General features: G+C 37.4%; 1 long non-coding RNA gene across 2 annotated transcripts; it reads left to right on the top strand.

Annotated features, from left to right (window-relative positions):
* The first annotated feature begins 1,294 nt into the window (after positions 1 to 1,294).
* Positions 1,295 to 10,013, top strand: LOC141542733 (uncharacterized). Of its 2 annotated transcripts, none has more exons than XR_012482241.1 (3): positions 1,295 to 1,389; positions 6,818 to 6,973; positions 9,802 to 10,013. It is a non-coding gene; the product is annotated as an uncharacterized LOC141542733 (long non-coding RNA). The 2 variants fall into 2 exon arrangements; XR_012482242.1 differs by lacking the exon at positions 1,295 to 1,389 and adding an exon at positions 1,800 to 2,009.
* Positions 10,014 to 13,930: the final 3,917 nt, after the last annotated feature.

Below are 13,930 nucleotides of genomic sequence, written 5' to 3'. Positions count from 1 at the left end.
CATTTTTTTTATTTTATGAGGGAAATCTGGAGAGCTTGGAATTTTCTGACCTATTCTTTTCAAATGCTACCCCTTGTGAAAGTCTCAAGAACCATTAATGTTATGTCCACTCATAACTCCAGAAGACTGATGAAGAATCACATGAATTTTTTCTTATGTAATCTCAGACACGGCGAATAGATAGATTTTTTTTTCTTGAATATTTCTTTGTTATAAGATCTTTTTGTTAGTGTATGTGTGTGTTTGTGTGTGTCTGTGTCTGTGTTTTGGAGAGCATACTTAATGACAATGAAAACAAAAAAACAAGTAAGAAAAAAAAGAGCCATGGAAATTTTAAAAACACACAGAGGAAAGCAGAATAAAATTCAGAAAGGGACAGAGAAAAGTAGAGCAGTGTAAGAAATAACTTGTTAAATTTAATATTGTACTTAAAAAAAACCAAGTTATATGTAACAGATTTTTATGATATCAAACAAAACTTTTTCCCCCTTTTCTTTATGGAGCACCCCCTTAGAGTTACTTCTCTCAACTTAGCAGTCATAGATTTTCAGATCTGGACCCATAAGAAGCAACTATTACCATAAATTCTAGGGTACCCTCTGTAGAAAATTAACTCAAACCAAAGGCCTTTATTGAGATGAAATATTAAAAAAAAATAGTGGGTACAACATTTTGTTAGTGCTGAGTCATTTCTGTGGTGTCTAACTTGTGACTCCATCTGGAGTTTTCTTGGTAGAAGTGGTTTGCCATTTCCTTCTCCAGTTCATTTTACAAATTAGGAAACTGAGGCAAACAGGGTTAACTGACTTGCCCAGGGTCACGCAGCTAGGAAATCTGAGGCCAGATTTGAAGTCATGAAAATGAGACTTCCTAACTTCAGATTTAGTGCTCTACCCACTGCCTTGCCCAGCTGCTCTGGAGACACAAAATATTCCCCCACAAATTTAGGTCTCACTTTACTACAAATATAGCCATTTACTGTGGGAAGAATCAGCACAAACTTAAAAGTACAGTGGCATTCTAAGGCACCTGTGTAAGGAACATGTGGTCAAGGCTATTCACTTCTCTAGTGTTGCAAGTCTTAAAGTAATTTTTTTTTCCTTAAAGACTACTTTTGGGGCAGGTAGATGGTACAGTGGATAGAGCACCTGCCCTGAAGTCAGGAGGACTTGAGTTCAAGTCCTCAGACACTTAATATTACCTGTGGTCCTGGGCAAGTCATTTAACCCCAATTAAAGACTTTAAAAAGTAGCCCAACTTTAACATCAATTTGCTTCTCTATCCCTAGCTTTCTTCTGCACTTCTGGAAGAAACTCCCTTTCTCAACTGACCATTTCTTTCTACAATGTGAGAATCTTCCTGCTGGTTATAGTGTCTGCTGCTCACTGAGTAAGTTAGTTTTAAAGTGATATAGCTCATACAGATGAACTGATAAACTCAGGCAACTATTTAAAGCCCTAGAAAAGCATGACCAATTTTTGCTCATTCAATGAAGTTGTTTCTTGTAATTACGGCAGAGAGAAGTGTTCACACTCCTTAAATGGGTCTCAGACCATTAACACCTTGTTAAACTTATAAATATCTCATTACCTCTATTATCTACTCTTTGCTAATTGCCTTCATTAACTATGAGGGAAAAGGAGTTGGGTTGGGATCCAAATATTCCCTCTCATATTTACATAAGGAAATGTTTGTATTTTTCAAGTTCATAATAATAAAAAATGAAAAAGAACAAGATCACATTCAATCATTTTCATCTTCTTTTACAACAAGGCTACTAGACTGGTAGATGAAAGCAATGGAGACATAATATTCCTGGATTTCAGCAATAATTCCATCCCCTGATTCGCAGATTCTCTGGGACTCCCAGCCCAGAGAGGAAGAGGGCTGGAGCTGTCATCCCTATAGTTGTTGCAATGGTCTTAACCTCCTACCTGTTACCTGAGATCTGGGTAGTGATAACAGCAGCAACTGAGGAGAAGAAAAAGGATTATTGCAACTCAGTGCAGGTAGGAAATAAGGCTGTCATATTTACCAGTCATTTTTTGAAATATCCCTTGATAATTTGGGGGCTTTTGAAGTAATAGGTTTTGATTTATTGTTGATAAGCCTGATAAAGTTTCCTCGGTCCCCAAAAGCAGTCATTGACTGAACTGCAACCCTCTCCCACTGAGCTGTATGATGGGGCTCCCACCTGCTATTGTCAGGTTACCCTTATGGGTAACAATTTCCTGTGTTTCTGCAGTAGCACTAATTAGCTACCGGTAAATTCTGCCATTGCCTCCTGGCTTTAGCTGCCACAGAATAGCTGCCACTCAGGCTTGACCCACTACTGCCACTGTCATCATTCCCTACTTACTGACAGGATGACAGACCACCACTCAACATAATTCTTGATAGGTGACAGTTGCCTGGATATCCACAATAGTATCAATCAACTGCTGATAGAAGACTTTTTAGGTGAATATACATACATGCTATGTAATGTGGGAAAGGAGGAGTTAATAATGTCAAAAGAAATAGACAGGAAAGACAAATTCTGGGCATTACAGACAATGAAAAAAATTACATATAAAACATATATGTGTAGAAACATCAAAAAATTTGGCATCTAAGTCATTAAAAGAAAAGCTAGACAAATTGCAACAACAAAAATGATAATAATAAAATGATAGGAGATATTAAAATTCTATTCCTAGAACTGGTAATATTGATAAAAAGTGGGAAGGAAAGAGACCTAATTTTATCAGACCTCAAATTATATACTAGTAGGTAATAGTAAGACTATCTGGTACTGGTTAAAAAATAGAAAATGTAGGACACAGTAGCATTTATGTTCATTGACCCCAAAGATACTAACTTTTAGACAAAGTTTGCTGGGAGAGCTGGAAAACAGTGTGCTAGAAATTGGTTTTAAACCAAGTTATATTATATACCATGATTAGTTCCAAATAGAACAAGACATAGATATAAAAGATCACAATAAAACAAATTAGAGAAGCAGACAGAGTCTTTCCAGAACTACAGATAGAGGAATAATTTTGATCAAACAAGCACTTGAGGGGATCAAGGAGATCAAATGAACTATTTTGATTACACAAAAATGAAAAATTTTTGCACAAACAAAATAAATGCAGTTAGAATAAGAAAAGAAATAGGTAACTGGGAAAAATCTTTGCCAAAAATTTCTCTAATAAATGTCAGATATCAAAAATATATAAGCAACTGATTCAAATATATAAGCAAAAGAGACATTCCCCAATAAGTGCTCAAAGAACATGAATAGGAAGGGCTCAAAAGAAGAAAAGTAACTGATCAAATTGATATAAAATCGCTAATAATATTTGGTAGAGCTATGAATTGGTCAAGCCATTTCAAAAAATAGTTTGGGACTATAAGCCAAATCCACCAAATTGTGCATGGCTTTTGAACCAGTCCATTACTGGGCTCATACCCAAAAAAGGTTAGAAAAAAAAAAAGACCCATATATACAAAAACATTCAGGAGACCAAGGATGAACCATGCTATCCACTTTCTGACAAAGAGGTAATAGATCCAAGACACAGAAAGAGACATATATTTTATTTTTTTTCTCCTCAATAGTATTTTATTTTTCCAAACACTTGTAAAGATAATTTTCAACATACATTTTTTGAAAGTTTTTTTTTTTGTTTCAAATTTTTTCTCCCCTTCTTCCTTCTGTCCTTCCTCCCCAAGATAGCAGGAAATCTGATATAGGTTATACATGTACAATCCCTTTACATATATTTCCATTTGTCATGTTGTACAAGAAAAATCAGACCAAAAGGTCTGATTTTCCAAAAGAAAAGAAAAACATAAGAAAAAAGCAAACAAACAAAAATAAGTGAAAATACAATGCTTCAATCCACATTCAGTTTCCAAAGTTCTCTCTTTGGATGCAGATGGCATTTTCCATTCTAAGTCTATTGGAATTGAGACATATATTTTAGACATAGTTGATGCAAGAATTAGTTTTTCTAAAAAAATTGTTACAAGGCTTTCATTTTTCTTTTAAAATCATGTACATATGTGCTAAGGTGACTACTTGAAAAGGAGACTGGATGACCTGTGCTGAGATAGGAGGTGGTTAGAAGGCAAAGGGGAAATGTGAGCTTTAAGCTAGGGCAGAGGGATGGAGGAGGAATTGACGTACACTTATAGAATATTTTAAGGTCTTCAAAGCACTTTTTATTTGCAATCTAATTTGATTCTCACAAACTGGTGAGATATCTTGTGCACATACCTTTGTCTTGCAAAGATGAGAATAAAGTTCAGTGAAGTTGCTTGTACCATAAAGGTAAGTGGCAAAGCAAGGACTCAAATCTAGGGATTCAAACTTAATCCAACTCTGCCCTACCATATACTATACACTCTTATAATTCTGCAGAATAGAAGAGAGAAAAAGTACAGAGGGCTTTTGTTAGTGAAAATGTCCCCAGAAGAATAAACACAGAAAGAGCCCATCTAGACCTGCAATTCTTGATTTTTTTTTTGTTTGTTTTATGTCATGGAGCCCTTTTGCACTCTGGAGAAAGCTATTGATCCCTTTTCAGGAAAATGTTTTCAAAAACATAAAATAAAATACATAGACTGCCAAGGCAACCAATTATATTGAAATAATTATCAAATATGTATTTTTGAAATTCACAGACTCTAAGTTAAGGACCCATGCTATAGAATGTTAGACTAGAATAAAATAAGGAGGAAAGGATAAACACCTTAAGAACAAGAAATAAATAGAAGAGAAAGAAAGAAAACTAGAAGGACAGAATTCTGTGGAAATTGAATGAAGAATGAATGAATGAAGCATTTATTAAATACTTTCCCTGTGATATACTAAGCACTGGGGATACTGATAGAAAATCAGACAGTCCCTGTCTTCAAGAAGCTCAAATTCTAATTAGGGAAAACAAAGCATATGAAGGGTTTCAGCTGCATGTTGTTTGGAGAGATTCATGGTTCTTAAGGTACAATAGCTAAGCAAATGTTAAAGTTTCTTCTATAATGTTCTTATTTATTGACATTTGCCCCAAGGCTCCCAGGATCAGGGTCCTGGGCTGTCCCTGCTAGGGTCTGAGTGGAGATAGCAATTGAGGGGGTGGATGGTTCAATGCACCTGACCCCCACTGCCTCAGCCTTTCCTCCAGGATGCTGGGTTGGCTTGCTGATTGGCAGTGGGGGGGTATGGCCCTCTGGCTCTCCACAAGAGTTGTCTCCCTGGATTATGGCTACAAGGGCTTCCTAGAAGCAGGAATGAAGGTCATGGTCGCTGCCAGGGTCTGTCTCCTGGTTGGGAGAAGTTGGTTGAAGGTAGTGGGAAGGGAATGATTTCTCCCTTCATCGATGGTTGTGAAGGTTGGGCCAGAAGCCTGGTGAATCAAGGGATACTGCCATTCTCCAGACTCTTAGGTTCAGGGCTGTGCCCAGCACATGGAGAATACCTGTCCTGATGGTGGTCAGAGCTGGGGAATTAAATACTCTAACCAGGAAAGGATCATATGCTCAGAGTCAGAAAGAACCTCAAAAGCCATCTAGTTCTCATATTACAGATGCCTCAAGGAACTGAGAGATAATTCGGTTTATGTCTGGGGATAGATGTAATAAGAATAGGAATCCCAAGAGATGGATTGTTGTTGCTGTCTGTCTTTTGTTCTCAACATGACATCGGGAAGGTGATGTCATGACTTGCAAATGGACTGGATTTCAATGAGGGAGGACTGGGCAAAGTCTCCTGCCTCACTTTCCCCTCCAGAGCCCTCTGGGTCCAGTGGCCAGATATGGATCAGGATGACTGGAGATGACCCTGGATGAACTGGGAGACCTTGGCCTTTTAAGCTACAATCTTCACCAGGTTTCAGTTTGAATGAGGCAACATACATTCAGTGATTAAGAGATGGAACCTACAGGTTGAAAGGAGGAGGGACCAAGCCAGTTGGGTCATCTCCCCCCACATACACCTTCTCCAATGATTTCTCCCCTCAGTAATGGCTTTGGGGACTGGGTCAGAAGTATGTCTGGTAGTTTGGGGGACACCATATTTAGGACATTTCCGTTGGATAGACAATGAAAGATTATGGTGAAATGGCACAGAATTTAGAACTCCAAATGCCACCACCTTATAGTAAATATTAATTTGAGAATATAAGTTGATCTTTTGAGTGGAAGTACAGTGAATAATAATTGTTGGTATTTACATAGAGATTTAATGTTAGCATAGCCTCTGGGAAGCTGTGTCTATTATCATACTGCTTGGAAATATTAGAAGCAGGTTTTGAACCTCACCTGACTCTAAGTTCTATACTTATGGGGCTATGTCATCATTCTTTGAACTACCTTTAGAGAAGAAGAGAAAATGAGGGAAAGGATATGGATGAGATATTTGGAGGAAAATCTCCCTTCCTTCCCACCTTGCCCCCGTCCATTCATATTGTACAGTTGACCACCTTATGGAGGTCTTTGAGCAGAGACAGCTGGACCAAGGCATTATTTTTTAATTAATAGTTTTTATTTTCAAAATACATGCAAAGAAAGTTTTTAACATTCACTCATGTAAAACCTTGTGTTCCAAAATTTTCTCCCTCTCTTTTCCCCATTCCCCTCTTCTAGGCAGTAAATAACCTAATATAGTTAAACATGTGTAATTCTTCTAAACAAATTTCTACATTTATCATGCTGCATAAGAAAAATCAGATCAAAAAGAAAAAATGAGAAAGAAAAAAAAAGCAAGCAAACAATAAAAAAAGGTAAAAATACTATGTTGTGATCCACATTTCAGTCCCTATAATTCTCTCTCTAGATGCAGATAGCTCTCTCTATTACAAGATCATTGGAACTGATCTGAATCACCTCACTGTTGAACAGAGCCACTTCCATCAGAGTTGATCATCATATTGTCTTGTTGCTATGCCCAATGATCTCCCAGTTCTGCTGATTTCACTTAGCATCAATTCATGTAAGTCTCTCCAGGTTTTTTCTGAAATCATTCCGCTGGTCATTTCTTACTTTGCCAACATTCCTGTATTATCATTTATTCACTATTCCCCAACTGATGGGCATCCACTCATTTTCCAGTTTCTTACCACTACAAAAAGGGCTGCCACAAATATTTTTGCACGTGTGGGTCCCTTTCCCTTTTTTATGATCTCTTTGGGATACAGTGAACATGCAGTAAAGAAACTGCTGGATCAAAGGGTGTGGATCAAGGCATTTTTAACAACAGGATAGTTAGTTATTTGTATACTGCTGGTTCCTATTTCTTTCCATAGGCAAATGTTATCAGGTAGAAAGCAATAACAAATTCTTTTAGCCTCTTTTAGCCAAGGACTATATCAGGGCCATTTTTTCTTGTGGGGAAAGTCACACTATAAGGTCTTGTTCTGCCCCACTTGCAACATTTTTAGGCAGATGAAATTCATTGATCAATTCAACAAACATGAATATGTGTAAGATTATGAAGTCAGGACAAACTGGGTTCAAGTCCTCCACATCCTCCCTCTGTGATGAAGGCAATGATCTAAAACTGAGTTACAAAATAGTTGCAAACCTGGATTGGTAGGGGATGGAGAAGTGGTTCAGGGAATGGGTGGACCTGGATGAGGAGTGGTTCCCACCTTAGCAGTTGTTCATATTGATGAAATCATAGGTTCAGGGTGCCTCTCCATCCCAATTCTCAAATGTGCAAAGCACTCAGCTAGGAGCTAAGAAAATACATACAGTTAGCCCTTCTACATCCAGACTCTTCACATCAAGATTTCAATATATTGCCAGTCGACATAAGAAATGAATGGGAATTGAAGGGGGGGTGTTGTCAGCAGCTGCAAATGATGTGCAAAGGCCAGTAGATGACACAGAAAAAGGGCTTTTTTCATATAATATTTTTATTTCACATTGACCGACATATAGCCTATGACCAGACATTGAACATAAATTATACAATAAAATACTGTAAAACACTCCATAAAAGACAAAGAAAAAAATTCAGACTTGTTCTCTGGTATGAAGAGGCAGGGAGCAAAAAATTTTACATGGATTTTCCAGATTGTGGAGGTACCACACTCCTAACCACTGAGATATGGAAGGGATAACTGTATAAAAATCAACAATATCTGCCCTTAAGGAGCTTACATTCTACTGGTGTTGGGTGATGGTGGAGAGAAATGATGTGTACATGTGTCCAGAGACAAGCACAAGTTGAAGCCTAGAGTGGAGATTGAGAAGGCCAAGAGGGTTGGGGGAGGCAGCAGGGATAAAGCCCTCCTCAGTTTGTCTAGTGATTCTAGGGGAATCTAGCTGTCCAAGGCTTGGTGCCCAGATCTCTTGTGGAATTTGCCATAACCTGAAAGCTTCTCTGACTGCCCAGACTGGCTACACTTCTTACTGCTGGACAGAGTTACTTTTCTTTTCTAATACTTGAAATCAAGATACTGTCCTCCCAGGAAAACAGTCCTAGGAACAATGTAAAAGGTAATCTTACACGGACCAGAAATTGTGGAGGATGACGCAGCATGTTAAAAAGGAAACAAGTTTAATTCTTTGCTGAATCTAACTTACAATGACAATTTTTTTAAAGTTTGAAGCTCTGTTGGATTTTTATTTACTTATTTTGAGAAACTGTTAGCTTATATTCTGTCTCTTTTTGGTTTGCTCTACATTGAATTATAGTTCAAAGATGCATCTCCTTGGAGAGGGAAGTAAGTCTAGTAAAAGCCAGGGAATGGAAGTCTATAAAGGCCATATAAGTAATGGAACATCAGAGCTTAATAGTTTCCAAGTTTCTGCTGAGCAAATTCTCACTAAGTATTTCCATGGTGGATAATAGTGTGCTTTCTTTAGTTTTCTTCAATCTCCCCAGGAGGAATAAATTTCCTATAAATGAGGTTCCTATTTTCTTACCCAGATGAGTGTGGAGTGATCTGATTTAGAGTTGTTCTATCTAAGATATCTAAGATGCATGCACTTTCCTCTCTCCTTCTCTCCCTTCTTCCTTTTCTCTCTTCCTCTTTCTCTTTCTTCCTTCCTGTTCTTTTCCTTCCTCCTTTCCCTCCCTCCTTTCTTTCTTTCTCTCCGTTTCTCTGTTTCTCTATTTCTCTGTTTCTCTCTCTTTCTCTCTCTCTTTCTTTCTCTTTTTCTTCCTTCCTTCCTTCCTTCCTTCCTTCCTTCCTTCCTTCCTTCCTTCCTTCCTTCCTTCCTTCCTTCCTTCCTTCCTTCCTTCCTTCCTTCCTTCCTTCCTTCCTTCCTTCTTTCTTTCTTTCTTTCTTTCTTTCTTTCTTTCTTTCTTTCTTTCTTTCTTTCTTCTTTCTTTCTTTCTTTCTTCTTTCTTTCTTTCTTTCTTTCTTTCTTTCTTTCTTTCTTTCTTTCTTTCTTTCTTTCTTTCTTTCTTTCTTTCTTTCTTTCTCTCTCTCTTTCTTTCTTTCTCTCTCTCTTTCTCTCTTTCTTTCTTTCTCTCTTTCTTCTTCCCCCTCCTTGTATTCCTGACTCAGTAGTGTAATACTCTCTCAAGAAGAAATGATATGGTTATGAAGGGAAAAGCCTAGAATTCATGAGGCTGAGAGTTATGACCTTTGTCCTGCTGAAGCACTATAGGACTCTGGGCAAGTTACTAATCAAGAAATCAAGGGACAAATTTAACTCCCTAGTCAGAGAGTGATTGACAATGAAAGAAGCTGAATCTAAAATCTCCCAAATACCAGGTCTCAATAGCAGAAGAACTGATTTAGAACTATTGTCTCCATACAGCTTCTGAACAGCAGTCAGATCTTATGAATGTTTGATTATTCACAGATGGTTATTCAACTTGTAAATATCCCGACCCATTGCTGCTTCCTTCAACTCTGCCTCCTCTCCATCATCTCCCAGTTCATTAGCAACTTCACCATGCAAAGACAGCTGAGATGAAACTTGGATTCTTCAATTGCAAAGGTGAATCTGAGGCTTATAAAATTTTACTTTTTAAAGTAAATTTACTATAATTGTATTGGGGTGTTTTAGCCCACTTTTTAAAAAGTATTATTAAAATAAAGTATTACTAAGCAAAATGAAACAATCTTTTTCATTTGTGTTTCTGCCACATAGAAAAACAATTATATTTCCTACTATTTTGTACATATTTCAGAGTGTAGAATTTTGGGCTTTCTTTGTATTCCCTCAGCTTGCAGATGGGTTTCCAAAATGAGGCTATTCTAGCTTCAAAGTATTTTGTCAGTATATATCCACTAAACTATAACTATAACTCATGAGCCTCCATCTATGTGCTTACCTTTAGTAATCAAGCTGATGACTGAGGTAATGCAAAGCAAAAGTTTTGAATAATTGAAATGAAATAAGAGAAAAATAGAAATAAAGCGGTTCCCCATAAACCTGGAGTATATTTTCCTACAAATATACATATTAACTGGGGGGGGGGGGGGAAACAGATACAAATATGGAATACAAATGGAAAGAATCACATATAAACAATACTTGTGACAAAACACATGCATAGAAAATGGTATATGTGCCAGAAGATTGTTACAGAGAATATGAAGTCTCCCCTAAATACTGCTCCACTGGACATATAGTCTCTGATGTCCACTTTCAGGTATGAGTTTACTGAGCATGTGATTGTTGTGCTTCTCTTTGGTTCCAGTTGTATATTTCAGTTGAAATCCTTGGATAAAATGTCATTTCTTTCCTTATGAGAGGAATGTGCTCTGCCATGTTCTTTCAGTTCAAAACCTAAAGAATTTTATGACCCTTTTAGAAAAGTGGCAGCTTCAGCCACGAACCAGCAAAAGGCAAAGCAAACAAATAGAATTTTTCCACCTATTCTCCACTGGAATATATCTATCTTTTTCACTTCAGAGTTTGGGTTTGAAAATCTTTCACTTTCAGATCTAGCAGTGAACTTTAATATCCCTTCTATGATGTGGAGTAATCTGTAACAAAATTTCCCCACATCTTTAAAGAGTTAACTGTTTTCTTGAGTTTTTGTCAAAAGTTTATAGTGGAGAGCTAAGCCAGTGAAACTCACCTTCCCCATATCACCAGCTGTGTTTTATAGAGAATTTAATATACTGTGGAACACATTTATCAAGACCCCACTGAGTTGCAAACTGCATTCTAGGTGTGTTCAAGTCCTCCCGCTTCCTCATCCTAGCCCCCTGATGATGTCTCCCTTATCCTGCATTTTATTGTTTGTATCATACTTTTTGCTGTTTTGTTATGTATGTTGAGGATTTATGATTTCACGTTGTTTTATTGACAAAAGTTTGCAAACACACTATATTCTTAGTGGATGGACTTTGGGAGTTGTTGCTTAAAAAAAAAAAAATCATTGTCCAGTGACTGACTTTTTAGTGATAAACTTCTCTGAACTGAACTGGCCCAATCCTTGGATGACAGACACTGACCTTTTCAACATAGTAGAACCTACCACCCATGAGTTTCATTAGCATAGCCTTTGAAAGCCCAGGATCACCACCAAGCTATGATGAGACAGCTAAGTGAACCCCAAGGTAACAAGCAAACACTTGACTCACTATATGGTGGCCACTGTGTTTAAGTCTGGGGAATACAATAAAAGCAAAGATAAAGATAGTCCTGTCCTTAAAAAGCTTACATTCTAATAGGGGAACACAAAAAGGAAGCTGGAAAACAAGGGTAGAAGGGAGAAGGAAAAAGGAAAACAGTACTGGTTTGGAGAGAAATGTTAGTGAAATATTTTTTTAAAAATTATTCTGTTTCAAGTAATAATACCTAACATCTCTCTGTCTCTCTCTGTTTCTCTCTGCCTCTCTTTCTGTCTGTCTCTCTCATTTATCTCTCTATTAGGGTGTGTGTATATGTGTCATACTATGTGTTAGACATTGTACCAAACCTTTTAATTATTATTTCATTTGATCCTTACAAGAATCCTGGGAGGCAGATGCTGTTTTATGGTTTTATATAGTCACTATTAAGTGACTATTTATCACCTTAAATACACCTAAAAGCTAATTAAGGTAAAAGGGATCTTTGAGGCCATTCATCTATTTTAATCTCTACCCAAAAAGGAATCTTCTCTACAGCATTCTTGACAGTGGAGCCTTCTAAATCTGGAGGTGGAAGGAACCCCAGAGACGATCTAATCTATATTATATTATATTATATTTTATATATATGTTATATGATGTGTATATTATATGATATATATATGATATTATATGATATATATATTATATATATATGATATATGATATTATATGATATATATATATATTATATATATCATATAGATGAAGAAACTTCATTTGTTGTTGTTCCAGGCCTGTCTGATTCTCTCTGACCCCAGTTGAAATTTTCTTGGCAAAGATACTGGAGTAGGTGGCCATTTCCTTCTTCAGCTCATTTTACTGATGAGGAAACTGAGGCAAACAGGATTAAGTGAGTTAATCAGCTAGTGAGTGTCTGAGGCTGGATTTGAACTCAGATTCTCCCCACTCTAGGACCAGCACTCTTATCCACTGTGTCACTATTGCCGGCAGGCTCAGGTAGGTTAGTTGGAGTGTCCAAGGTCACCTTGGTTGTACAATCCAGTCTCCACTTGAAAGAAGGCACAATGGAAAAAGCCCTGGACCTGTTATCAGGAAACATGGAATTCAGATCTAGCCTCAAATGCTTCTGGCTATGTCACTCTGGGCTAATTACAAGCTCTGTCTCCCATCCATAAAATAAAGGGATTGATAACTCATCTTCCTGAGTCATTGTTGAGGATGAAATGATATAATAATCCTAATTCTGCCAGTTCTAAAGTGCTATAAAAACGCTGACTCATATTTATTATGAAGTTTATGAATCAGCTCGGGCAATATTACCTGGTAGATCCCAGGATTTCCACAGGGGAAACCCACAAAATGCCACATGGGAAAATTTGTTTTCTCTATAAACTGGCATATTGTGTAGTACAAATTGCATATTGGGACCAGTCGTGTAGAAGATCAGTAAATTGTGATTATTCAAATATAAAATTTGCAACAAATTTAAAAACCTGACATCTTTTGCTTTTAATCATACAATGAGATTTCATTAGAAGACCTTGGTTTGAATTTTCACTCTGCTGTTTACTAGCTATGTTGAGTTTCTCAGGACCTGTTTCTTAATCTATCAAACAAGGAGGTTAAATTAAATGATCTCTTAGGAGGGTTTGGTCCAGCTCTAAATCCCATAAATCTATGTTTTCTGTCTTCTCAGACTGATTTTTCCAGTTTGTTTTGACCACTGTACATTTTTAAAAGGAAGTGAAAATACTTAAAAGAGATATTTGTTGGTATTCCTTGAGTTTTTCATTATTTTCTCATTTAAAAAATATTCACAGGAGATACATTCTTTTAGCTGACTTTTCCCTGGCACCTTGTAAACATTTAGTTTCATGGAAGATACAGACCACAAATTTGACCACATGCACCCAGGGAGCCCTTCAGATGTTACAGAGCTACTCATGGCAGCTTTAAGGGAGAATCCACAGGGCCAGCATGTGCTTATATCCAGTTTAAACTTTGGATTTTCCTCTCACTTCATTGTTCTAAGGGGCAGAATCTGCCTTCTGCACCACTTTGCCCTTGGAGTGGGAATAAACGGACCACCTTAGTTTGTGGTCGGGTTGGACGGGAACAGTTTATGATGACAGGAGGCACTCATTCCCTACCGAGCCCATTCCCGCAGCAGGATCGCTCTTTCCCACCTTTCTAGGCGGCAGAACAATTACTGATCAGCTCCTAGACCTGCTTCAAAGCTGGGTCTAACCTGGCAGTGAATGAAATGCGCAACCTTCCAACTCAATGACATTTAAGCCAAGCACTCATCAGTTCAGGCAGCAAAATAAATTGGTACTCAGCTGCTCCCGGTCTATTTTTCTGGTTAGAGCTATAAATAAAAGAAATGATAGTGCTTCTGT

Source organism: Sminthopsis crassicaudata, chromosome 5, assembly GCF_048593235.1.
Source record: "Sminthopsis crassicaudata isolate SCR6 chromosome 5, ASM4859323v1, whole genome shotgun sequence".
Taxonomy (NCBI): Eukaryota; Metazoa; Chordata; class Mammalia; order Dasyuromorphia; family Dasyuridae; genus Sminthopsis; species Sminthopsis crassicaudata.
The sequence above is the reverse complement of the archived record's forward strand: the minus strand, read 5'-3'. Positions and strand labels throughout refer to the sequence as shown.